The sequence below is a fragment of the Ursus americanus genome, chromosome 6, assembly GCF_024610735.1.
Source record: "Ursus americanus isolate L20-20 chromosome 6, mUrsAme1.1.p, whole genome shotgun sequence".
Taxonomy (NCBI): Eukaryota; Metazoa; Chordata; class Mammalia; order Carnivora; family Ursidae; genus Ursus; species Ursus americanus.
This window is the reverse complement of record NC_142132.1, coordinates 28,891,465-28,919,057: the sequence shown is the minus strand read 5'-3', so window position 1 is coordinate 28,919,057 and position 27,593 is coordinate 28,891,465. Positions and strand designations below refer to the sequence as shown.

At 36.8% G+C, this 27,593-nt stretch overlaps 1 pseudogene; it reads right to left on the bottom strand.

Moving 5' to 3' along the window:
* Window positions 1-836: 836 nt before the first annotated feature.
* LOC123783998 (ATP synthase peripheral stalk subunit OSCP, mitochondrial pseudogene) lies at window positions 837-17,809 on the bottom strand (annotated as a pseudogene).
* Window positions 17,810-27,593: the final 9,784 nt, after the last annotated feature.

The following is a 27,593-nucleotide window of genomic DNA, read 5'->3' as shown; positions in this document are numbered from 1 at the left end:
GCTTCCCGGCGCCCGAGCACGGAGGCTCCCTCCCCCTTCTGTTTATCTTCCTATATCTATGCACGGATTCACAGCTCCCCGTTTCGTACCTCAATGCTCAGCGCTGGAGATGTTTGTTTGTAGAGATCCGGGTGTATCTTCCTGCGTCTCAGGCTGATTCGGTGGGTGTTCAGGATGGTCTGGCAGATATCCAGCTCGACTCCGGACCAGCTGAGAAAGGGTCTCCTACTCTTCCGCCATCTTTTCTCCTCCTTGCAGAAAGTGGTCGCTTTTCTGTTCATAGAGTTTCTGCTACTCTTTTCTTCATTCTCCAGTTGCGTTCATAGGTATTCAGAATGGTTTGGTAGCCGTCTCGCTGAATTCCTGGGACCAGACGAACTTTAGGTCTCCTGCTCCTCAGCCATCATGGAACGCCGAGCTGGAGCTCAACTCCTGTTTTAAACCGGGTTCCTTGCAGAAAGTGTTCGCTTTTCTGTTCAGAGAGTTGCTGCTATTCTTTTCTTCATTCTCCAGTTGAGTTTGTAGCTGTTCAGAATGGTCCAATAGCTATCTAGCTGAGTTCCCTGGGACCAGACGAAATTTAAGCCTCCTGCTCCTCTGCCATCTTGGACTCCGCCCCTGATTGCTCCCTTTGGGTGCTGACAGAAGCAGAGTTGGGAAACAAGACTTCTACACCCACGTGGCAGGAACAAAGGGGTATTCCCCTGTCTTCACCTTAGAAATATAATCTAGTTCACTTCCTATTGATGGTCATACTTCTGACTGAACCAAGTTTTTCTGAGTTCTGATGTTGATCCAGTGTCCCCAACAAGTGGCTGGTGACATCTACGGAGTCCTCAACAGGAAGCAGGCCATGCCTTGCAGGAGTCCCCACTGGCAAGCACACCCACGTTCCTCAGGAAGGCCTCGCTGCCCTTCAAGGAGTCCACGCCCACCCGAGGTCTCACATAGGCAGCCAGGCTTGCTCCAGTGTGTGCTCCACCAGTGGCACACCCTGCCCGAGGCCCTCTGGACACCACCAGCCACCCCGGCCCAGTGAAGCAGGAGACGCGCAAGCACAGAGGCCTGCAGGAAAGCAAGCCAGCACCACACCACGTTCTGTTTGTTGGCGGCCCTCCCGGCAGCCTTCTGTTTTGTTTCTTAAATTCCACGTATGAGTGAAATCATATGATAATTGTCTTTCTCTGATTGACTTATTTCACTTAGCATAATACCCTCAAGTTCCATCCACTTCATTGCAAATGGTAAAATTTTATTCTTTCTGATGACTGAGTAAATATTCCATTGTACATATATACCACATCTTCTTTATCCATTCATCTGTCAATGGACATCTCGGCTCTTTCCATAGTTTGGCTATTGTGGACATTGCTGCTATAAACATTGGGATGCTGGTGCCCCTTCAAATCATTGCATTTGTAGGTAAATGGGGTAAGACTTCTTTGGGGTAAGTAGCCAGTAGTGCAATTGCTGGGCCATACGGTAGCTCTATTTTCAACTTTTTGAGGAACCTCCATACTATTTTCCAGAGTGGCTGCAGCAGCTTTCATTCCTGCCAACAGTGTAAGAGGGTTCTCCTTTCTCTGCATCCTCCCCAACATCTGTCATTTCCTGACTTGTTAATTTTAGCCATCCTGACTGGTGTGAGGTGGTATCTCATTGTGGTTTTGATTTGTATTTCCCTGATGCCGAGTGATGTGGAGCATTTTTGTCATGTGTCCGTTGGCCATTTGCATTTCTTTGGAGAAATGTCTGTTCATATCTTCTGTCCATTTCTGTCTGTTCATGTCTTTTGACCATTTCTTGATTGGATTATTTGTTATTTGGGTGTTGAGTTTGATAAGTTTTTTATAGATTTTGGATACTAGCCGTTTATCTGATATGTCACTTGCAAATATCTTCTCCCATTCTTTCGGTTGTCTTTTGGTTTTGCTGACTGTTTCCTTTGCTGTGCAAAAGCTTTTTATCTTGATGAAGTCCCAGTCGTTCATTTTAGCCTTTGTTTCCCTTGCCTTTGGAGACATGTCCAGCAAGAAGTTGCGGTGGCCAAGGTCAAAGAGGTGGCTGCCTGTGTACTTCTCTAGGATTTTGATGGATTCCTGTCTCACATATAGTTCTTTCATCCATTTTGAGTCTATTTTTGTGTATGGTGTAAGGAAATGGTCCAGTTTCATTCTTCTGCACGTGGCTGTCCATTTGTTGAAGAGACTGTCTTTTTTCTATTGGATATTCTTACCTGCTTTGTTAAAGATTAGTTGACCATAGAGTTGTCCATTTCTGGGTTCTCTATTCTGTTCCATTGATCTATATGTCTGTTTTTGTGCCAGTACCATACTGTCTTGATGATTACAGCTCTGTAATAGGGGTTGAAGTCCAAAATTGTGATGCCACCAGCTTTGGTTTTCTTTTTCAACATTCCTTTGGCTATTTGGGGTCTTTTCTGGTTCCACACAAATTTTAGGATTTTTTCCAGCTCTGTGAAGAATGTTGATGGTATTTTGATAGGGATTGCATTGAATGTATAGATTACTCTAGGTAGCATAGACATTTCAACAGTATTTGTTCTTCTAATCCATGAGCACGGAACATTTTTCCATTTCTTTGTGTCTTCTTCAATTTCTTTCATGAGTGTTCTATAGTTTTCTGAGTACAGATCCCTTGCCTCTTTGGTTAGGTTTATTCCTAGGTATCTTATGGTTTTGGGTGCAACTGTAAATGGGATTGACTCCTTAATTTCTCTTTATTCTGTCTCACTGTTAGTGTATAGAAACGCAACTGATTTCTGTGCATTGATTTTATATCCTGCCACTTTGCTGAATTCCTGCATGAGTTATAGCAATTTTGGGGTGGAGTCTTTTGGGTTTTCCACATAGAGTATCATGTCATCTGCAAAAAGTGAGAGTTTGTTTTTGCCAAATCAGATGCCTTTTACTTCTTTTTGTTGTCTGACTGCTGAGGCTAGGACTTCTAGTACTATGTTGAACAGCAGTGGTGATAGTGGACATCCCTGCCGTGTTCCTCACCTTAGGGAAAAGGTCTCAGTTTTAGTTTTAGATAGAGAGGAAAAAAAAACCTATCCTTGTACTTACCACATATCACACACTATACTCAATAGCACTGCATACTCAATAGTATGATAGAAATTTGTGGTAAGACTTTTAGCTGTACTTGGGTAAGGTATAAAAAAAATCAAGTAGGGAATTTTAAAAGAGAAAAACTGAAGTATCTTCTGTCTATACCACTGACCTGCATTGGAGTTGGTATCCTTTGTGGGGAAGGGGAACCTACAAAAGAACAGGCTAAGAAGCTGGCTAAACAGTTTCTCAGGTAACTATTACTGTCTATTTAAATGAGCACTGGGAATTATTATTGGATAATAATATCTACAACTAAATGATCTCACTAACATACTTGAGATTTAGATATTTTTATCCAGAGGTTCCCTGAAACTTGAGAATTATGTCAAGTATTCCTCTGGTATAAAAAGTTTGAGAAAGCACTCCTAGAGTTAAAGAGTGCATTGGAAAACAAATCATCTGAACACCAAAATACTCACTGTTGAACTGTGAACTTACTTACACATTCTTTCCACTTGGCAAAATTCTCACTAATCAAATCAATAATGTTTTTAATCTCTCCAATATAATGCAAACCTGTTATAAATCTATTGGAAAGCCAAGTTACAAGTCTGAGCAAAAGAGGCAGGATTTCATGAAATCAATGAAAATAATGTCTGATAACTGCTCAAATCACATGCAAATCCACTAATAAATAAGGATCTAGAAGAATTAGATCAGTTAACTGAACAAGAGAAAACACAAAGATAACAATAGGTTGCTCAAAAATAATGTGAATATTACAAGATAAAGAGAGGTCTATTTTGAAGTCTTTTAATATTTACACTCATGCCACAAAAGTTAAATGATTTTCTCAGAAAAATAGTCAATATTCAATTAAATAATGTTTTGTTCATTGAAATTATTCATAGTTGCAATAATAGCTTATAATTTGTTACACTTATTTTCATAATCTTAGTGTAATTTAGAAATCAAACTTTTGCATCAAAATTGAACATGATTGACTAATATTCTTTTTAGATAGACTGAGTCCCTTTAAATGGCCTTTTTCTAGAATTAATTATCTTTATATGATGAGGATTTCCTGTGTAGTTTTCATGTATATTATAAAAATGAACAATATATATATCAAACACAAAAGCATAAAAAGCTATAATTTCATGGATTTGATGGTTTAAGACAAGGCAAAGGGATTTACCCCCCCAAAAGATAACAATATAGAAAAACGTATGGGGAAATAAAAATATAGATGGTTTTTTAACATGGCAAAAATTGAGAACTATAGGGCTAGAAGTTTGGGAAATACTTCCTTAAGGATAAATTTAAGTCCCGCCTCCTTATGAAGCCATTCCTGAACACATCAATCTCCCTACAGTGACCATAACTTTCTCTAAACACTGGTTCTATAACATTTGTTAGCATCTGAGTGTCTTGTGGCATCTATGGCATTATCTTATATATTTACCTCTTGATTTAGTCACTTTTGCAGAATGAATGGCTTTTTTTCCTAGTAACCTGCCAAATTCCTCAAGGATTGTTCCGTATCTTATGAAATCCTTTATAGCATCTATCTAAGAACAGTTTCCTGCCTTAAAATCATGCTGAAGTATTCTTACAACCCAAATCTTTTTCGTTGCATATAAGTGGTCTAGTAAGAAACTGAAAGGACCCAAAGAAAGATTTGTGTAATAATTATTATTGCTAGCTCACACATATACTCTAAAGCTTATTAGAAGATTACATATATTTTTAAAAAGACTACATACACTTGAATGCAGAGCATTTAGTAGATGCTCAACAAATGTAATCTTCCTTGGACTCTCTGCAGCCAGGTTCTATCCAAGCAAGCAGATACTTAAATATGACTTTCTACTCTCTCCACCAGAGAGTGACAATGCTTCTATGTCCTTTAGACAGGTTCCCTGGCATCTCATATGAATAGAATTTGAAGCAGCCAGTCTCAAAGGCAACTGAAAATGAGGAGCTGGGGCTTGAGATGAAAAGGAGAATAGGCTTGGGAGTCACCTATATACTGCTGATAGTTGATGCTATGAAAGTTCTTGAGGCTTCTGAAGAACAAAATGGTTGAGGATGATACCTTAAGAAATGTCTACATACAAAGGTTAGAAAAAAGGGCAGAGAAGAAGGAGGAGAACACAGAAATGTTATCTTAAGGAACCCCAAAGAAGATATTTCAAGGACGTGCTAGTCAACGACAGTACATGTTAATGAGAAATCTAGAAGAAAATGGACTGAGAAAAAAAGTCATTACAGTTAATCAAACAGTGAGATTAGAAGCTAAATTTAGTTTGGGGTGTAGACTTAAAGAATGAATGGCAAAGAACAAGGAATAGACTCTGGACATTCAACTTATTTGTTGATGTTCTGTGTCAATAACAGGAAGAAAAAAAACCAAAAAAGTACCTGGAGAAATACCAAAGATAAATTTAAGAAAAAAATCAAGATCAAGACCTCGTTTTGCCAAAAAGCCATTTCTTCAATAAGGGTAATCTCAGCTTTATATTACAAACACATAAGATCAATGAATTCACATTAAGATACGAATGATGGTCATTTCCCTTAGTTTTCTCAAGACTTGGCACTTTAAAAACAAAGTAAATAAAAACAAAGTAGACAAACTACAATCCAACAGACAAAAAAATAGGATTCTTATTAATCTAAGCAACTGGTGGCTGAAATTGCTAGTAGGATTCAAATATTGACTGAGCACCAACTACAGGCCAGGCAATATATACTTGAAGGTTATAGCAATGAACCAAAGAGAAAACAGGTCCTAGCCCCATGCAGTTTACGTTTAGTGTGGTTGTTGTGAAGTTCAATGGCAGAAATAAAGCAGGGGAGGGGATTGTAGAACCAATGGAAGAGATATGCTATTTTAAAAAAGCCTCACTGATAAGGTAACATTTAAGCAAAGACCCTATGGAAGTAAGAGAGTAAATCAAGTGGACTTAAAGGCAAAGGCCCAAGACAGGTATGAGACTGATGAATATGAAAAACAGCAAAGAGCCCAGTGTGGCTGCCCCAGAATGAATGACAGAGAAAGAGGTAGAAGATGAGGTCAGAGCAGTAGGAGGACCAGACTGTGTAGGACTTTGCTTTTTTACCCTGAATGACAGGAAAACACTGGATGGTTCTGAATAGGACCCAATTCATATTTTAAAAGCTTGGCTGTTGAGCTAAAAAGTGACTAGAGGGGGAGGAGAGGGAAAAGGTGAAAGCAAATAAAGTAGGTAGAAGTCTGTGGTAATAATTCAGAGCAAAGGGGTAACAGTGGCTTGGACTAGGGTGGTAGTAGCAGGTGGTTGAAGTGGCTGGGTTCCTGGGATATTTTAAAGGTAGAGCTGATGATATTTGCTGAAGGATTAGATTTGGAGTATGCGGGGGAAAAAAGAGGTCAATGAAAATTCCAAAATTTTTGGCTTGAGCAACCAACAGATAAACTTGACATTGAAGAAGGAAGTGTGGAAGATTAGGAGAAGACAGAAGGGGAAAACAAAAGTTAGCTCCCAAGAGCTATGCCTCCATTGTTCAACTCTATCCCCTACCCTCTAAAGGCATACTGGACTGTTTGCCAAAGAGAAGGTACCATGTGTCTGCCTTTTAAGCATCCATTTCAAAAAAACCTTAAATATCTAACTCATGCAGGTGTTATTTAGGCCCATTCAATGCCATTTATAATCTGCCTGTATAATAAATACCCAATCTCAGTAATCATTATTCACTATAGCAAGTTCACTCTAGATTATGTCTATCACTCCATGCTGTTAAATGCACTCACATAATATACTCATTTCTTTAAGTGTTCAATTTGGACTGATTATTATGGGGGAGGTATATAGGAGACTATCCACCAGAGGCTGGAAGAGCAGAGGAATTTCTTTTTCTTTTTTTTTTTTTAAGACTTTATTTATTTATTTGACAGACAGCAAGAGAGCACAAGGAGGGGGAGCAGTGGAAGGACAGGCAGAAGCAGGGCACCGAGCAGGGAGCCCGATGTAGGGCTTGATCACAAGACCCTGGGATCATGACCTCAGCCGAAGGCAGAAGCTTAACCATCTGAGCCACCCAGGTACACCAGAACAGGGGAATTTCTAATGGTAGCCAGAAAGAAATGTGAGAATGAAAGCAGAGTGAGGTGAACTCTTCACCAACTCTGTCTCTTGTAATTCAGAGAGAAACCATCAGTTAATGGGGAACCATTTGAATTAGTGAGTACAACCAATAAAAAGGGGAGCTATTAAGAGAGAACAGTTTGAAAACTGCCTGGGAGGAAAATACAGCCATTTCACAAAGAGTGAAGATATCTTTTTAAGCTAAGAGCTAATTTTAATATGAAGAGAATATCTCCAGTTTAGTCAGGGCAATGAAACCTTAACTAGGTTATGAAGAAATCAGCCTAAATGTCTATAATTTGACTGAAGCTGTTGAAGGAGAATGAGATTTGGGACATTCCTGTGAATAAAAATTACAACTCTCAAAGACTGTAGGACAGAGACTAATTATTGTATTAAGCAATTTAACTAGATTTAAAGGGAAAACTAAATGCCAATGAGTATAATGGGACCTCTGGATCCGATCAGAAATCCATCTAAATCATGACAGGAAAAGAATAAAAGAGACACTGACATTATTAAAGAGGCTAGGATTGTTTTTAGAAATTGTTTTTGGATTGTTTTTAAGAAATGTGCCCTTAAGCAAATGATTTTAAAAGATGCAAATAATATTTCTAGAATATGGTTAGAAGTATCTGTCAAAATTTAAAAGTGCATTCCCTTAGACCAAGCAAGTCCCCCACTAGACATTTTTCCTATATATACATATACTTTCATAATTTCCCCAAGATATACAAAGATTATCACTGCACCTCTTCTTTTAATAGCCCAGTAACTGAAAACAATTCAAACTCCTATGAAATGGGGACTGTTCAACAAATTATGAAGAGTCTATGTTATAGAAAGAGATTCCAAATAAGAAAAAGAAAGCTAGAATAAACTGGTGGAGTTGAACTGGAATTGGAGGTATCAGTATAACTCATGGTTTTTAATTTATGTACACATGGATAGATACAGAAATATAGATGTGTATATGGGTGAGATATCTATATCTACATATACAACTATATCTATATCTATGTATAATTTCCTGTCCACTGAACAAGCCTGGAAGCAATGACATTCCAGTATCAATGAGCACACTAATGACCCAGATCTTGGTTTCTAAATACCATTCTTTCAAAAAAAGAACCAAGGTTCTACTCCTTAAAGAAATGGGTGATGCCAGAGCAAGTAAGAGAAGATACAAAATAAGCCTAGAATATTTTGTGGTACCATAAATTAAGGGAGTGCTCAAAAAGTGATGAAGGCATGTCAAAAGGACATAGGAGCTAACCTGAATGAGCCCCCAATGGCTAAAAGTGAGAGAATTTGAACAACAAAATGAATAATGATAGCACTGGATTATAATCTTCAGGATAAAAATAAAGACCCCAAAGTCATCTTGTATAAATAAATGACTAAATAAAGAGAGAGGAGGAACAGCTCTTCCTCAGAGAATACTAACTAATAAATGTAGAAGAATGGACATAGAAAACTACCATTAGGCAACACATCAGTAGTAATTGCTATAGTTAAGGACCATTGATGGATGCTAAAATTAGTAATCGAGCCCCGCATTGGGCTCCCTGCTCTGCTGGGAGCCTGCTTCTTCCTCTCCCACTCCCCCTGCTTGTATTCCCTCTCTCGCTGGCTGTCTCTATCTCTGTCAAATAAATAAATAAATACAATCTTTAAAAAAAATTAGTATGTTAGAGAATGATGACAAAAAAGATTTCGATTGTCACTAAGTATCTTCCCCAAAATAAAAGATAAAAATATTTTATCTTTTTTGATAAATTACAAATACAAAATTACAAATTACAAAAAATAACAAAAAGAATTTGTTAACTTTACAGAAGAGAAGCCTGACAAACACCATCTTAACCTTGTGATCAAAATTAATCTTAGTAGACATATTGACATAAGGTACACTGATATGAAGCCCTGAGACAGATAGAGCATGATTTTCGTGGTATTTTGATTAAAAATGAAAAACCTGAGTTTAATCATTAGAAAACATTGGACAAAACCAATTTAAGGGACATTCTATAAAATATATAGCCTGGACTCTTCAAAAGTGAAAGAAAACAAAACACTAAAGAATGAACACAGATTGAAAGAGACATGACAACTAAATGCAATGTAATGTCCTAAATGGAATTCTAGAACAGAAAAAGGGCAATAGGGAAAATTGGCCAAATTTCGAAAAGACCTATAGGTTAGTTTATAGTAGTGTATCAATGTTAAATTTCCTTATTTCTATAATTGTACTATAGTTATGTCAAATGTTAACATTAGGGGAAGCTAGATAAAGAGTATATGAGAACTCTATGAACTACATATGAATTGTGATATCATAAAATTTGATGAACTTTCTCATAAGGCTAAAAATAATTCAATATAAAATGTGGGGAAAAAAAGAACAAAGTAGATCTGTATATATTTATATGAAAAAAATATCAAGACGTATTATTGTTTTAAAAATGTGAAAAAGAAAAAAAGCAATGACCAGAATGGTGTAATATGATCTCTTCTAAGTTATATATTCATGTACACATATACACAGATAAAAATACAATCATATATATATATTTTGGGTATATAAACAATCATTTTGTTGTAAGGAAACAAAACTATTAAAACTCATAATTTGGGAGGAGGGGAAGTGAAGGTAAGAGAAGCAAGTGAGATTTTTTTTCAGTTTTCAACAAGTCTGCATTTCTACACAAAAAAAGGATTATCTAGACATGAAATTATGGTCCTTCTCTCAGTTTCCTTTTTTTTTTTTTAAGATTTTATTTATTTATTTGACAGAGAGAGAGACAGCCAGCGAGAGAGGGAACACAAGCAGGGGGAGTGGGAGAGGAAGAAGCAGGCTCATAGCAGAGGAGGGGCTCAATCCCAGAACGCCGGGATCACGCCCTGAGCCAAAGGCAGACGCTTAACCGCTGTGCCACCCAGGCGCCCCTCAGTTTCCTTTTTATACCTCCCTATATTAAAATAAAGTAAAAGAAAATTTGTTAATATTTAATTATAATATTTATCATATAATTTAGGGGTTTTGCTTTTGTGGAAAAAAAAAAGTAAGTCTTCAGATTTAAGCCATTGCTTAAATCTTCTAAACTAATTTTGCATATAATCCCTAGTAGTCTATGAGTCTGGTTCACATTAGTTCTGGAATAAAAAGTTTTCCCACTCTCTTCTAGTAGACAATACAACCTAGCATTTTGTTGTAGTGTAACAAAGAACATGTAGATTATTCTTATGTATTATGAATGTTTAGCTGAGTATCACATCACTTTTTCTGTGAAGGACCACATAGTGAATATTTTGTCTTGTGGGCCACATATCATCTCTGTTACATATTCTTTTTTTTTTCTAAATAGCTTTTTAAAAATATAAAACCATTCTTAGTTCATACTGGATTCCTAACCTGAAGGACATGGACAGCTTACTGGAGGATTCCAGACATAATTCCACCTCTAGGCTGGATAAATAACATATGTCATATATATATATATGTAATGATATTTCTTGAATAGCTATAGATACTTCTAGGATTAACAAAAAATACATTATTTTAAAAAGCATTATTGAATTCATATAAACTTCCTGTCCTTATTAATCAGTGAATACCAAAATTGTAACTGGTCTAATGTGGGGTGTTCATTAAATGTCTTAATATTAAAAAGGACTCCTCACACAAGGACTCAGAAAATAGAACTTCCACACACTTCCTTAAAGGAATTACTTAAGGTTGCAATTCAGTCAAACAAGAGAAGAAGCCATGAGATCCAGAAAGAGTAGATCAGATTCAAAGAGTAATAATGAAAAGTCCAAGAATTAGACTTACAGAGAAGACCTAGAAAGGAATGAGTTTACACTGAATGAAAGGAATAGAAAAATGTGTAAATGTGATAAAGACATATTTTGTAAGGGAAAACAAAGCAATTTAAAAACTTGGGAACAAAAACCTGAATAAGAGGGGCGCCTGGGTAGCGCAGTCGTTAAGGCGTCTGCCTTCGGCTCAGGGCGTGATCCCGGCGTACCGGGATCGAGTCCCACATCGGGCTCCTCCGCTGGGAGCCTGCTTCTTCCTCTCCCACTCCCCCTGCTGTGTTCCCTCTCTCGCTGGCTGTCTCTCTGTCACATAAATAAATAAAATCTTTAAAAAAAAAAAAACAAAAAAACCTGAATAAGAAACTTAAGTCCAAATATGAAATAATCTAAAATGTGATATTATCTTAAGCAGTTGAAGGAGTATAAAGGAAAGAAAGATTGTTTGACCTTGATGATGGGAAAATTCTTTGAGTGGCTCAGGAGTTGTGACATTGGACTATCAAAGCAGAAAATGTCAATCTAACATAGAACTTGTCTCAGCAATAAAGGACTTTTGTGTCATAATTCTGTAGATCCTCTTTATTGCTTTTCAATATTTGGAAACTTTCTAGAGCAAAGCATAGAGAATTCGATTAGGATTGCAGAACAAAATGAAAATAACATCAATGATAAGGTCAAAGTAAATGTGTTACTGAAAATGGCACAGTCCTGAAAGGGAAAGGAAATGGAAGGGTAGCAGTATTAATATCTTTATCTTACAGAACAGAGTATCAAAAAACACAAAAGCTGACAGAACAAAAAGTAAAAGTTAAAGTAACTTGATAGTTACTTTAAAGTAACAATGATGATTAATAGATAGTCTAAAATATTTATATATTTAAATATATTTATTAATATATTACAGGTTTATACAATTGATATAAATATAATATCTTTTATCAAATATATTTATATCACAAAGCTATCAAATATTGGGAAAAAATAGGAAGGAAGTAAGAGAACTTAGTTAAAGTTAGCTAGATCTTCATCTCTCTCAGCAAACAGTCAACAGAACTAAAGTAATTCAATAAATAAAAGGAGGTCTGAGCATATTATTTGATCACAAAGAGATAAATACTGAAAGACTAAAAGTTGGAGAAAAATCCCACAGTACCATAAGCGAATTCTTTGAAAGACTAATAAAATAATAAAATCCCTAGAAGTTTTGATGAGAGGGAAGAGAAAGAAAAAATGGAGAAAAGGCATAGAACAATAATTTTAGAAAAGAAAAAGGAAATACAAACATTGTTAAAGTATTTTTACATGATGGTGATACACACGAATAGCATTATGTCACTAAAGTTGAGATGGACAATCTTACCTGTCAACAATAACCAATTAGAAAAATAGAAAATGTTAAAAAATTACCATTCACGATAACATATTATGGATATATTATAATATATAAATATAAATATCTATAAAATAACAAGGTATATGCCCCACAAAAATGTGTATTACCCTTATGGAGAAAATTACAAAACCTTATTGATAAAAGAAGATTTAAATATAAATAGAAAATTATGCTTTATTTGGGGGTAAGAAGTGTTGATATTTTTTAAAATACCAATTCTCCCTATATTAATATGAGTATAATGTAATTCCAATAAAAGTTCCACCAGAGATTATCACAGAATTTGACAAAGTGATCTTAATATTGAAGAGTAAAGAACAAAGAATTTCATAGAATGGGGAGCCACCTTGATGTTAACTAATGATTGCTACCCATTTTATTGTGTGCCAACATTTGCCAATTCTGGACTAGGATGAAGAATAAAAGTTCTAACATATGTGTAACTGAGTCCTAGATGAATGGAGACAGAGAATAGGGGGCAAGCAATAGTTGAAGAAATAATAGCCAGGAATTTTCCAAACTTGACAAAAGTTAAAATGAATTCAAAGATTTATAAACCCTGAGTAGGAAAAATACGAAGGAAAGAACTATCATGGCCACACTGTGAAAACTCAAAGCCAGGAGAACAAATATCTTAAGAGCAATCACAGTGAAGGAAAGACATATTACTTTCACCATATCAACCATAAGACTGACAGCCCACTTTTCAATAGGCCACTTTTCAACAGAAACTATGGAAGTCAACTGACAATGAAATTTCTCAGAGTGCAAACTTTCAGCATAGAATCATTTACCCAGAGGAAAATACAATTCAAAAATGAAAACAAGACTTCTAAGACTCCACCCATGACAACCAAGATGGAGTAAGCCAAATACAGCATATTTCTCACACCGATGATAACTAAAATCTCTGGGCAGAAAAAGACAACCACCTAAGTACCCTGAAAAGTAAACATTAACAAGCAGACTATAAACTGAACTCAAAATGTGGACAATAATCTGTAATGAGGGCAAGTTTCATGGTCTTATTTTCCTTCTTTATCTGTAAGCTTTAACTAAAGGAAGGCCCAAGTGGCAGAACTGTGCCCTGGGTGCTAACGCAAAAATTCTCAGAAACTAAACATTACCTCTATCCATGAAACCAGGAAAAAAGGCTCCTCCATGCCAGACAGTATGTAGAGAAATACCCACTTCTTTTAGCCTTTTCTTTCTTTTTTTTTCTCTCAGCCCTACCAGGAGGGCTGGCCAGTTGGGGAATTTTACGGCTGTGACAGTGATGACACAGGCACCTAAAAGCCTGAGAAAACATTCATCTTTCTGGACAGAAATATTTTAAAATGGGCTTCCACTGCCCAAAGAATGAGGAGGAATTACCTGGTATTTTTTTACCTTCTTTCTCACACCAGTTTGCCCCTCAGATGCCCCAGTCTCATAGAACCACATGAAAACATGGGGAATAAAACCTGAAAATTGATAATAGAAAGATATCTGGAAAATTCCCCTAAATATTTGGAAATTATGCCACACTGTAAATAACTTTTAGGTAAAACAAGAAGTCAAGAGAAATTAATATATACATTGAGCAGAGTAAAAATGAAAATAGAATACATCGAAATTTGTGGGATACAACCAAAACAGTGCTTAGAGAAAAATTGTTAGCTTTAATTCTTTCACATAAAATTAAGAAAGGTTTTACATCATTATTCTAAGCTACAAAAAGAAAAGCAAATAAAATCCAAAGCTAACAGGAAGAGAAAATAATAAAGAATAGAAATGACTAAAATTGAAAAAACTGGATAAAATCAAACCAAAATCTAGTTCTTCGAAAAAATCAATAAAATTGACAAAACTCTCACAAACTGACCAAGAAAATATGGGGAAAGACACCAATTGCCAATATTAAGAGTGAAAGAGAGGAATTAATATAAACCATATAAACATTAAAAGGAAAATAAAATGTTATGAACAATTTTGTGTCCATAAATTTTAAAGAATTTACATAAAATGGAGCTATGCTTTGAAAAGACAGAAACTACCAAAATTCACTTGGATATAAGTACGTTACAGGAATAGTCATACCTCTAAAGAAATTTATTTCATAATTCAAGACTTTCCAAACAAAGAAAACAGACCCAGTTGGTTTCACTGGTGAAATCAATTCTGTATCAGTGACCCCTTAAGGAAAAAATAATATCAACTCAACACAAAATCTATGAGAAAATAGAAGAGAACAATTCTCAACTCATTTTAGCAGACCAGCATTACCCTCATGCCAAAATGAAGCAAAAAACATTACAAGAAATTTTTTAAAAATATGCTATTGTCCCCTATGAAAATATTTTTTAAATCTCCAAGGAAATATTAACAAATTAAATCCCAAAATATAAATATATAAAAGAATAACATGATCAAGCAGAGTTTATCCCAGTAATGGAAGCCTGATTCAAAATTCAGTCAATGTAATTCACCAAATCAACAGACTGAAGAAGAAAAATTACATTCATTTCAATAGATACAGGTAAAGCTTTTAAAAAATTCGACCTCCATGCATGATAAATACTCTTAGAATCTAACTATGAAAGAAGAGCTCTTCCTTAACTTGATAAAGGGTATCTACAAAATTTTCCAACTCTTAAAGGGAGTTGGAGCTTTTAACTATTCAGCTTTTCACCGCTGAATAGGATATTAACTGTGGGCTTTTTCCTAGTCAGAGTAATCAGGCAAGAAAAAGAAAGCATCTAAATTAGCAAGGAAGAAGTAAAACTGTCTGTGTTTGCAGATGGTATGATCTTAAATGTAGAAATCCTAAAGATTCCACACAAATAAGTTACAACTAATAAACAAATTCAGTAAAGTCTCAGAATACAAAATCAACATACAAAATTCATTTGCATCTCTATACATTAACAATAACCTACTCAAAAAAGAAATTAAGAAAACAATTCCATTTACATTAGCATCAAAAAAATAAGATGCTTAGGAATAAATTTAACCAGGTGAAAGACTTGTGCACTGAAAACTGCAAAACAGTGATGAAATAAATGTTAAAAGATACAAATAAATAGAAGGACATTCTGTGTTCTTGGACCAGAAGACTTAATATTGTTAAAATGTCCATACTTCCCCAAATGATCTATAGATTCAAGGCAATCTCTATCCAAATCCCAATGGATTTTTTTTTACAGAAATACAAAAACAATCCAAAAATTCATCTGAAACCACAAAAGTCTTCAAATAATCAAAGCACTTTTGAAAAAACTGGAGGTACTACACTTTCTGATTTCAAAACACATTACAAAGCTACAGTATCAAAACACTATGTACTGGCCTAAAAGCAGACAGATAGACCAATAGAACAGAATAGACAGCCCAGAAATAGGGCCATAAACATATGGTCACCTGATCTTCAACAAGGGTGCCAAGAGGGACGCCTGGGTGGCTCAGTAGTTTAAGTGTCTGTCTTCAGCTCAGGTCATGATTTCAGGGTCCTGGGATTGAGCCCAGCATTGGACTCCCTGATTAGCAGGAAGCCTGCTTCTCCCTCTCCCTCTGGCCTGCATGTGCGCTCTCTTTCTCTCTCTCTCTCTCTCAAATAAATAAATAAAATCTTAAAAAAAAAAAAAAACAAGGTGCCAAGAATATACAATGGGGAAAAGATCGTCTATTCAATAAATGGTGTTGGGAAAATTGGATATGCATATGCAAAAGAATGAAACTGGACCTTTATCTCACACTATATACAAAAACCAACTCAAAATGAATTAAAGGTTTAAATGTAAAACCTGAAACCATAAAACTCTTAGAAAAAAGCACATGAGAAATGTTTCTAGATATTGGACTGGGCAATGATTTCTTGGATATAGCCTCAAAAGCCCAGGCAACAAAAGCAAAGCTAGACAAATGAGATTGTATCAAACTAAAAAGCTTCTACACACCAAAGGAAACAATTAACAAAATGAAAAGGCAGCCTACAATGGGAAAAAATATTTTCAGACCATATATCTTATAAGAGGTTAATATCCAAAATATATAAAGCACTCTTAAACTCAACAGCAAACAAAACAAAACAAAACAAACAAAAAACCCACAAGTAACTCAACTTAAAAATGGGCAAAGGGCCTGAATATACATTTTTCCAAAGAAGAGATACAGATGGCCAACAGGTATATGAAAAGGTGTGCAACATCACTAGTCATCAGGGAAATGCAAATCAAAACCACAATGAGCTATCACCTCACACATGTTAGGATAACTATTATCAAAAAAAAAAAAAAAAACAGAAGCGTTGGTGAGGATGTGGAGAAAAGCGAACCCTTGTGCACTGTTGGTGGGAACGTAAATTGCTGTAGCCACTATGGAAAACAATATGGAGTTTCCTTTAAAAATCAAAAATAGAATTATCATTTGATCTAGCAATCTCACTTTTGGATATATAGCCAAAGGAATTGAAATCTGGGTCTTAAAGGGATCTCTGCACTCCCACCTTCACTGCAGCATTAGGCACAATAGCCTAGATCTGGAAACAAACCTAAATACCCATCAACAGTTAAATGGACAAAGTAAATGTGGAATATAGACACAATGAAATATTATTCAGCTTTTAAAATGAAGGAAATTCTGCCATTGTAAGGCTGAATAATATTCCATTGTATGTAAACACATTTTATTTTGTTGTTGTTGTTCAGGAAGCATTTTATCATTGCTCCAAGTTTAGGAATTTTCACTGACAGAAAACCAACACTTTCAGAAAATCTCCTACATAGCCCTGTGCTCAGCTTCTGAATCTTGGTTTTCACAGACATATCAGCATACTTCTCTCCAGTATGGACAATCATTGCACCCATGCTTGACAGATCAATCTTAACTTCCAATTTCGATACTTGGCCTTGACCTAGGAAGCTCTTCAGGACGGTTTTTAATTCAGAAAGAATGGCTTCATCTAAAGGAGATGCAGTGGTTACTGTGCAAGGGACTTCTCCACGGTGGATGCTCATCACCGTTGAAAAGGAAGAAATGACTCCAGGGATATTGTTCAAGCAACCATTTTCAGCAAACTAACTGATCAGGCTGGATATGAGGGAAGAGAACCTCTCTTTTGCTGTCATGTCATTTAGTCTTTTCACTTTCACTGTATGCTTTACACAGGGATTCATAATGAAGCAGCCATTTTGGGTTCTCTCAATATTTGTGCCAGTTCAGCAATTCCTTTTCTACTCGTTCCAGTTTATTATGTTTAGATGCAGCAGAATAAAGAGCAGTGGCGTAGCAACCTTCAATACCATATACCTGAACAGGTGGCCTCATGTGCTTGGCAAACAGCCTGACCACAGACGTACTAAAGCAACACACCTGCTGGGAGAGCCTGGAACTGCTGGGGTGGCCATCTTCTCTGATGGCTGTAGGTCCATATACTACATTTTCTTTACCCATTCCACTATTGATGGATATTTAGGTTGCTAGAATAGATGAACCTGGAGGACATTAAGCTAAATGAAATAGACCAGACACAGAAAGACAAATACTACATTATCTCACTTATATGTGCAATCTAAAACAGTCAAATAGAGACAGAGAGTATAATGATGGTTGCCTGGGGTTGTAAGGGGAGATAAATAGGGAAGTGTTGGTCAAAGAGCACCAAGTTTCAGTTTTGCAAAATAAATAAGTTCTAGAGGTCTGTATGACATAGGGCCACTTATCCACAATATTGTATACTTAAAATTTTGCTAAGAGGGGAGATCTTATTTGTCAAGTGTTCTTACCACTGAAAGACAAAGAAAGAAAAAAACCCCAAAACCAAGGGGATGGAGAAAACTTTTTGAGATAATAAATAAGATTATGGCATTGATAGCGATGATGGTTTCATGGGTATATACTTATCTTGAAACACATCAAGTTGTATACATTAGTATCTACAGCTTTTCGTATGTCACTCATATCCCAATAGAGTGGCTTAATAAAATCCCCTGCAAATGTCATATTAATGGTGAAAGACTGAATGCTATGTGGTTTGCAGTAACAGTAACTTAGAAACATTTTAAATGTCCATCAATGAGAATTGATAAGTAATTTAAAGAAAATGAACTAGAGCTACATGTATTAGAAGAGATAATCTCAAAAACATAAGTAGAATAAAAAAAGTTGCAGAATGATATATACTGTTGCTAAAATATACAAATAATATTACACATTCATTATAGAAATACATTGTATGTGTATACAACATACTGTTTATATACATCTATGTGTATTATGTATATAGTATAAGCAAAATGAAAATGAGGACAAATGTAAGTAAAAAAATACCTATGTGTTGAGATGGAGGGCAGTGGGATTGGAAAGGAACACTCAGGGGACTTTAACCATATTTGAGATGTTTTCTTTAAAAAAAAAAAAAAGAAAAGTTGGGGTGCCTGGGTGGCACAGTCATTTAAGTGTCTGCCTTAGGCTCAGGTTATGATCTCAGGGTCCTTGATCAGCAGGGAGTCTGCTTCTCCTTCTCCCTCTGCCTGCTGCTCCCCCTGCTTGTGCTCTCATGCTCTCTCTCTCTCTTTGTCTGTCAAATAAATAAATAAAATCTTAAAAAAAATAAGAAAAAAAAAAGAAAAAATCAGAAGCAAATACGTCCATATGAAAAGACTGCTCAGTCTTTAAATAAAGTTAGTTATTGGTGGGTAGATGGTATTTATTTCATTATTCTCTATATACTTTTTGTGTAGTTTGTTTTTTTCCTAATAAATATACTAAAAATAAAAATGTTTAAACATACTTGTTTTAATGAAAAGCGTTGCCTCTAGAGAGGGCCTAAGATAGGTGGTGGCAGAAAAGTAAGGAGAAGGGGACTACTGCTTTTTATCATAAGCAACTCTGCACTATTTGATTTGTAAACCTTGTTGATTTACAACTACAATAAAAAGATTTTTATTTGTTTCAATGAAAATGGTCTTATACTGGAAAAGTTTGAGGACCACTTCACAGATTCTAAACTCTTCGATCCCTTGATCTTACTTGTGTTCTTGAGTCTAGTTGCAGTGCCCAGCACACAGTGTCATAAATACATATTTATTGTTTATTGTATTTCATTTCCTAAAGATGATAGCCACCTTGATCTCTGTTTTCTAATCACTGGTCACAAATTCACACCTTAGACACATCATTTAACTCTATGGTACTTCAGATTCCTTATTTTTCAGGTGTCAATAATAATACCGGTCTTGCCTACTTCCCAAGGCTATATTAAATGTCAAACAAGAAAATGGGTATCAATTTTCTTGAAAAGTATAAAGCATATTTGAATTGAAGAAATGTAGGAGGTCACTGAAATACTGGAAAGAATTCTCAAGAGATCATACCATCACATTAATATTCATAGTCCAACCTCTTCCAGAACATGTCAGTAACCATAAAAAAAAATCTTACTTCCATGTATGTGCCTTGGAGCCTCTAAATATGCCTTGTTGTCTGGTGGAGTGGAAATGGAGGTAGCAGTTGTGGTATTTTGGTTAGGGACATTATGAAAATTGGCTTCTTTAGTCATGAAAAATATTTTCTTAGGAAGAAATTTCTTAAGATGCCATGATGACACACTAGCCAGTTTTTTGGCAAAGGTCCCATTGAGCCAGTGATAAATCTTACTATATGGCAGTAAGCAGTACAACACTTCTTACTTGACTTAAAACCATTTTGGCTCTAGGGCAGACCCAGCTCTCCCATGAGGGAGGGGTGGGGATGTTAAATAATTCAGGGAAGAGAAATGATTATAGAGAGATGGGGCATCCCTCCAAAGATTGTGATTCTAATGGGGAACAATAAAGAGCTGGTCCAGGAAAGGAGGGAGAGGAGAGGGTTAAGGAAAAAGGTCACCAAGTACTTGCTGGCATTGATTTAGTCACTTGGGTATTCAGTATAATCAGTGATGAGACATGGTCCTTGCTTTTGAGGAATTTATAGGCTGTGATATAGTGACTTGGATACAACCAGCAGATTATCAATGTGGAATGGAATAATGAGACAGAAACATATGCACTAGTCATGCTGGTCACATACAAAAGCCATACTTTTATACTGTATTATTTTTCTTTAGGATGTGAAGATAGAATGTTGTTGCTAAGCTTGAAGAGTCTTTGTCCAAAAACAACACGGATAGACAAGTCCCTTTGCCGAAGCCACTGAAATGGTGGTAGTGTACACACTTGGTGGTTTATATCTCAAGTGCCCAGAAGAAGCCCAGGTGGCCTCTCATGGCTACAGGGAGTTTTCAGTTTATAATTCTGTTGTGTTCCAAAGACTCACTTATCGGTCATCTGTGGGAAATTTGGCACATATTTTCCCATAGAAACAAAGCCACAAATGGGGGTCATTTGTTAGACTGGCCCAAGAACGGTTGTACAAACTCACTTTAAATAAAAAATTATAGTTCTAATGGTATGGTAGAGTCTGATTCCTATGTGTGTTTGTGTATTTTGAATTTGAATTGCCAGGATCCCCTTTCTCTGGATACAGCCCTTCAGACGCTTTGATCTGCTGGTACTAAACATGAAGATTTATTGATCTTAAGCAATGACTCTGTGAGTGTGTATATGTGTGCCATGAAATTTGCCACTCTAAAACCCTGCTACAGGGAGTGTAACTGATTATCTGCTCTAGCTGCTGCCCTTCCACATTCACAACTGTGTTCCTGCTGAATTTCTATTTTCCATGAGCTGTTTTTCCCAGTCAGTGACTAAAAATGGTGGGCAAAGGTACTAAGGCATGTTCATTCCAGTAAGTTGCAGGACTCCTAGAAACAAATTTGACTTAAGGACTTCCCACAGCCTAACAGAACCTTTTTTGGAACTGTGCTGTAGTCTAAGATTCCTTCTACCCTCTTTTTCCTTTCCTCTCTCCATAGATTTTGGACGAGCCTGAAGGATTTCTTTCCCTTTGACGACTCCCCTGACTACATTCTCTGGCACAGATAGTCCTATCTTCTCTGCTTCTTGACATACTCAAACTACTGCAAATGATAATGAGAATGGTCCAAGTAAGATGGGGATTTGGGACTAGCTCACTCACCATCTTGTGGGAAAAAATACCATCTTGAGTGTGGAATGTGGATGCTAAAGGTTTCAGTGGTAGTGACATGAGACAAGAGCCAGGTACAGAGATGCAGCTACAAAATAAATAGGTCAGGGGAAGATGTCTACAAGGACAGCCGAGTTTCAGATTACTGCAAAATTGCATTTAGGCTCTGAAGAAAAATGTTGAGAAATTGAGGGCCATTAACAAATAACTAATGGCTAAGTGTGAGAGCCAAAGGATTTTACTGGTTGTTTATAAAGGCACCTTTATGTTCTGTGGTAGAAGAGCAGACAGAGCTAAGTAGAAAACTGAAGATCTGATAGTTACAGAGCTTCAGAGACATTTGAAGCTTAATCAAGACAGGTCTGTTATCATAACATCAGGGCTCTGGGTTAGGGACATCTGGATTGATGCCCCAGATGTTGGAGCTGAAGATGCCTCTAAGGCCCCAGAGCTTACAAGGTGGCCCACTCTTCCGAAGTAAGAGGTTGCATTTGCCCTGTGTTACAAAACACCGCAGAAGCCTCTACCTGCAAGGCAGCAATTTTCCTCCTCAGACGCTGCCCCATCTCCTCTTCTGGCTGCCAGGCTCATTACTAGGACTAAAGCCCAGCATTATTAGTTAAGGAAATGAAGAGACTATGCAGTCAAGGATTTGGGAGAATTAGCTACCGTGTATAAACAGGAGCCAGGGATATACTCCTGGGACTAAATTCTGAATATGTCCAATCAAGAGGGCCAGGCTATAAGACTGGATAATCAAGGATTCATTGACTTGTGGGTGTCTTCTTGGGACATGGGATTTAACACCCTGGCAAAGATCTCAAGGGCTGGGGCAAACTCACTGCTAGGATGACATTTAGAGGAGAAATGCCTAAGTTGCCCTAACAGATGGTAGAGGAAGGAATAAAAGAGGCTGAAGGAAGTGGCCATGCTTAGACTTAGATATATTAATAAGGCCAGAAGACCCACCAGAGGAGAGGGGCCCATGGGAGAAGCCAAAGGACACCATTCCTCCAAGGCCATAATAAATGTGCTGGTGAAAAAGAAAAAGAAAAAAATAAATGTGCTGGTGAGAGGGGCACAGCATCACCAATGAGGTCAGTGGTAGCTCTTAGCCATAGGTCCGGCTTGGGCTTGTCAATGACCATAAGGATGGGATGATGGGGACCAAAGCAATAGAGCCCAGGTGATGGTACTTAACTATATGAAGCCAAAAGGTTACAATTATGATAATGGCCAGCAAGGTGAGAGGGGTAGCCAAGAGGGCCAAACCAGGAGGGAATTGTGAAGATGGTTAATAAAGCATGACATCGCTAAGGGCAAAAAGATGGGTAGCCAACAGGAGTGTTACTTAATATCTACAACTACAAAAAGACAAAAATGGATGAGCAGGAAGTTGAGGATGATTGCCTCAATGAAAAGTTCCTAATCCCTTACTAGTTCTTGGTCCTGAGTCAATCTAGAACCCGTTGACTAAACACATGGACAGATCTTTAGGGGTAACACTGTAGCATCATATAATGATTATCCTTCCCCCACAAAAGTACCTATAGCCATTTAGTCAGTTAACTGTACACTGAAGAAAAGAAAGCACCCAGACATTTTGAGGAATATTTAGTACAGGGGCTGAGTGGACAGTGATACCTGGAGACTCTAAGTGTCAATATGGCCCTCATATTAGAATGAGCATTATGAAGGTCAGATAATTAATGGAGTCCTAGAATTATGCCTAATGTGAATTAGATGTCTATTACTGATTGATATGATTTGATTTACTGTAAGAACAAGTATGGAAAATAAGGAGAAAGTTTCCATCCCTTGGACATGGCTCCAGAAAGTAATCTTCCATGTATAAACTCTTGAGGCAAAAATATCATTAGCAAAAAGTGTTGAGTATGAGAATTACTGCTGGGAGGTTGGAACTCTGAATAGAAATTTATTAGACACCAGAGGTTTCTAGGAAAAAATGAAAACGGCAAGGACAGTCCTTCCATTAGGCTGCAGTAAGCTAATAAGAACAGCAAAGAACTATAACTGATTAAGGAAAATCTATGTCCTCTTCTTGTGAAGGCCCTTACCTTCTACTTTGCTGCTCTCTATTTAAAAGTTTACTTTTGGTGGCCTGTTCCTGAGACCTTAGCCAGAGGTATATGAACCTTCACCCAGAGTCAAGACTATTCTGTATGTGAAAAGTATTAAAATCAGTAGACATAGCAAGAATCTATTCCTTTATGGTTTAACTATTTTTCTACCTTAATATTATTTCCTTATATTTTCTTAACCTTTTAAAAAAAATGAGACTCTGGGCTTTTAGTATTCTGCAACTCAGAACCTGTGGGTTCATTTAGATACCAGAATTACCTTTGCATCCATCAGTACCCCTTAATAGAGAATAAGAGGCCCGTTTTTTAGATTAGCTCTCTTTCTCTGAACCAGTCCACAGGAGTAGAGGACTTACTCTTGCACAGTGTTCAAGGAAAACTATCCCAATTATTCTGGTTCTGACACTTTTAGGATATACTGAATGACCTTCCTTGTAATTTGTACTCCCCTGCTCTAAATTCCAATTTGTTTATTGAAATTTCAGATCAGATAATGCTCATAAGACTTTAACACCTCCTCTGGAAGAAGATATTGGCAATATGTTTCAAATGCTTTAAAAATGCACATACCCTTTGACTAAAAAACTCCACTTCTAAATATTTTCTCTGAGGAATTTACAGAACTGAATTCCAAATGCATAAGAATGTTCATCACAGTTTAATGGCAGAGAGAGAGAGAAAGAGAGAGAAAGACTAGCTAGGAGAAATGAATAAATAAATGCACAGGACAGATTCAATAAATGCACTACAGAAAAATGTTTTTTCGACATAGGAAAATATTAATATTGCTAAGTGAAAAATACATTGCAAAACAATAAATATAATACTTTTGTTTAAAGAAATCACTAAATAAATATTTATGTGCTTCTAAAGGTTTCTGCCTTGGCTACAGTTCTGAGCTTTCTGTCTTATTCTAGCCTTAATGGAGATCTTCTAGATTAAAACTAACATCAGGAGATTTTAATAATCTTTTGGGTAAACATATATAAACATATATATGTACACATAGATTTTTTTTTTAAAGATTTTATTTATTTATTTGACAGAGATAGAGACAGCCAGCGAGAGAGGGAACACAAGCAGGGGGAGTGGGAGAGGAAGAAGCAGGCTCATAGCAGAAGAGCCTGACGTGGGGCTCGATCCCATAACGCCGGGATCACGCCCTGAGCCGAAGGCAGACGCTTAACCGCTGTGCCTCCCAGGCGCCCCTGTACACATAGATTTTAATATTTTTTTACATCTGTATATCCATCCATCCATCCATTCATCCATACACACACCTATTCTGGTTCTTAATGTCTTCTCTGCCTTCCTGTATGTGTGTATGTACATATGAGCATGTGTGTACACACCCCAAAACAGTGAAGATAGAGAAGACGTTAAAAACCAGAATAGAAAATAATAAAATTGAACATTAGTGCTCTGATCAACTTTTACAGTTCTTCTTGGCGAGCCTAATGTAATATTTAAGAGAATTCCTATCTGTTCCCTAATACTAGTAATTCAAGAAAGCAGAAGCTAGAGGGCCACAGCTATTAAACCAACATCACCAACAACCACCCAAACAAAATGCAGCATTATGTTTAAATGATTGTGTCAGGTCTCCCTCTTGCTTTTGGCACTTGACTAGATTAATGTGGGTTAGTGTGTGGGAGAAACCTCCTAATTCAGCCACACAATCAGATCAAAACTCTCAAGAGGTTCCCACTCATCCCAACCTCCACTCACCAGTTAATTGCACCCTCCTTTCTTTTACTCATCATGGCTCTGGCATGTGAGATGCGGGCCTGGTCAGGGGAAAGCAGCAGGGCAGATGCTGCAGTTTTAAGTGAAATCAGGTGTTGCCTTCCCTGAAGTGAGAGCTGGAAAATGTCAGTTTTTAAGTAACAGGTATTGGCAGCTGAACAGTCGGTCTTCCCCACCAGGCTCAGCATTCCCTTCCCTTGCAAGAAGTTTTCCCTTTTCCTCTTCTATCGCCTCAATCTCCTTCAGCTCCTCTTTAGAGATCATTAAATAAGAATTTCCACTTTGTCGATATTCATCAGACATGATTCTAAGTGTGTTGGGAATGAGAAGGTTTTGATGATAAAATACCACAAGTGTCAATAAAACACTCCCTAGTGTTATTGGTGACCTAGAGTCTTACCTGTGGAGAAAGTATAAAAGATTTCTTGGCGGAGTGGGAAAGAATGATTGGTCCTGACTCTTTTCTCCATATGCTGACAGCTATAGGCAGAAACACAGCACACAAGTTTGATAAAGTCAAGGCATTAAATGGAGCTGAGAGAACATTCTTTGGGTTTCCTTTCTTTTTTCTTCTGCTAGGTTAGTCTGGGACCATTCCATTACAGAATTGCAACCCAGATTACAGAAACACACATGTGCACATGCACAGCTGATGTATGACCATCTTTATTGTGTCTGGTTGATTTGCATAATGTGCCTCAGCACAGTCTAAGACTGAACTAAGTAACAGTGGGGAAGGTCTGGTAGTCCCATCTTAAATAGGATGTGGCTCCTTTGGAGGATACAGCCTCACACTCACTCAAGAGTACTTGGATGAAATATGGATTACTATGAGTATGAGGTCAGTGCCAGTGATTCTCTAGTCTAATTGGGGCAAATGAAGTCTGTGATGAGGCCCAACAATTCTGAGTTTAGCTGATGACTAATGATCAAATCAGTGAAACAACCACAGAACTTAAAATACTGAGAGACTAAGCAAGAACTCTAGGAAAAGAGCACTGGACTAGGAGCTCTGGTCAAATCTTAACTAAGAATGCTTCATCACCCCATCACTCTTCACCTAATACTCTCTCTAGGCAATCCGATCCATCCCTATGGCTTTACCCCTACCTATATATAGCTAATATTTTAAACCCAAATTTAAATCTCTAGTCCAGGGTTCATCTCCTGAACTCCATCCATATTGGTCATATATCTCTATTTGAATGATCCACAGGCATTTCAAATGGTATATGTGAAAAAAATAAACTCATCAGCCATCCCAATAAATATTTTTTTATATTCTCTGAATTGATAAATGATATAGTCATTTATCAGTAACTATGGGAATTATCCCAGGCTCTTTCCTCTCTATCACCTATCACAACCAAGATGTCATTCTAAACCTTTTGCAGATTTTCCCTTCCACAGTTCTTACCACTTCTACCGTAATTCAGGCCACCATATCATTCACCCGAAAAACTGAGAACACAGCCTCCCCGTTTAGCACCCTTCAATCCTGTCTCCATACTACAACCCAGAGAGCGTTCTAAAAAGGAGATCTATACATCATCTATGTAGCAGTCTTGCCAAACATATTTAAACAGAATTCAACCATACGGAAACAATCAGACAAATCCAGTTTTAGGTGCATTCTATAAGAAAACTGGCTCAGACTCTTCAAAAATACCAACATCACAAAAGACAAAAATATAATTGAGGGAACTGTTCTAGATTAAGAAGACTAAAGAAGAAAACTAAAACATGATTCTTTTTCGCATCCAGGATTGATGGGGATGAGGTGGAAATAGCTGCTGTGCACATTATTAGGATAATTAGGGAAAACTAGGATGTGAACTATGTATTAGATGATATTGAATCAATAAATGTCAAGTTTCATAGGTGTTGTAATGGTATTGTGTTTACGCAGGAGAAAGTTCTTATTCTTAGGAGATGCATGCTAAGGTATTTAGGAATGAACTAGGATATCTACAATTTACTCTCAAATGATTCAACAAAAAATTACATAGGTAGATGGCTAGCTGATAGAAAGAAAGCAAATGTGGCAAAATGTAAACAATTCATGGATCTAAACTTTCAAATTTCTTTCTGGTTTTAAATTTTTCAAAAGAAAAGTTGTAGGGGAAAGACGAGAGAGAGAGAGAGGAGACAATCACCACTGCTAAATGAAATGGTTCTTCCAGTAGACATTTTTCATGTTACAAAAACACTTTGAATTTCTTAGAGATTTAAAAAAAAATGGTAGGGTGGGGCGCCT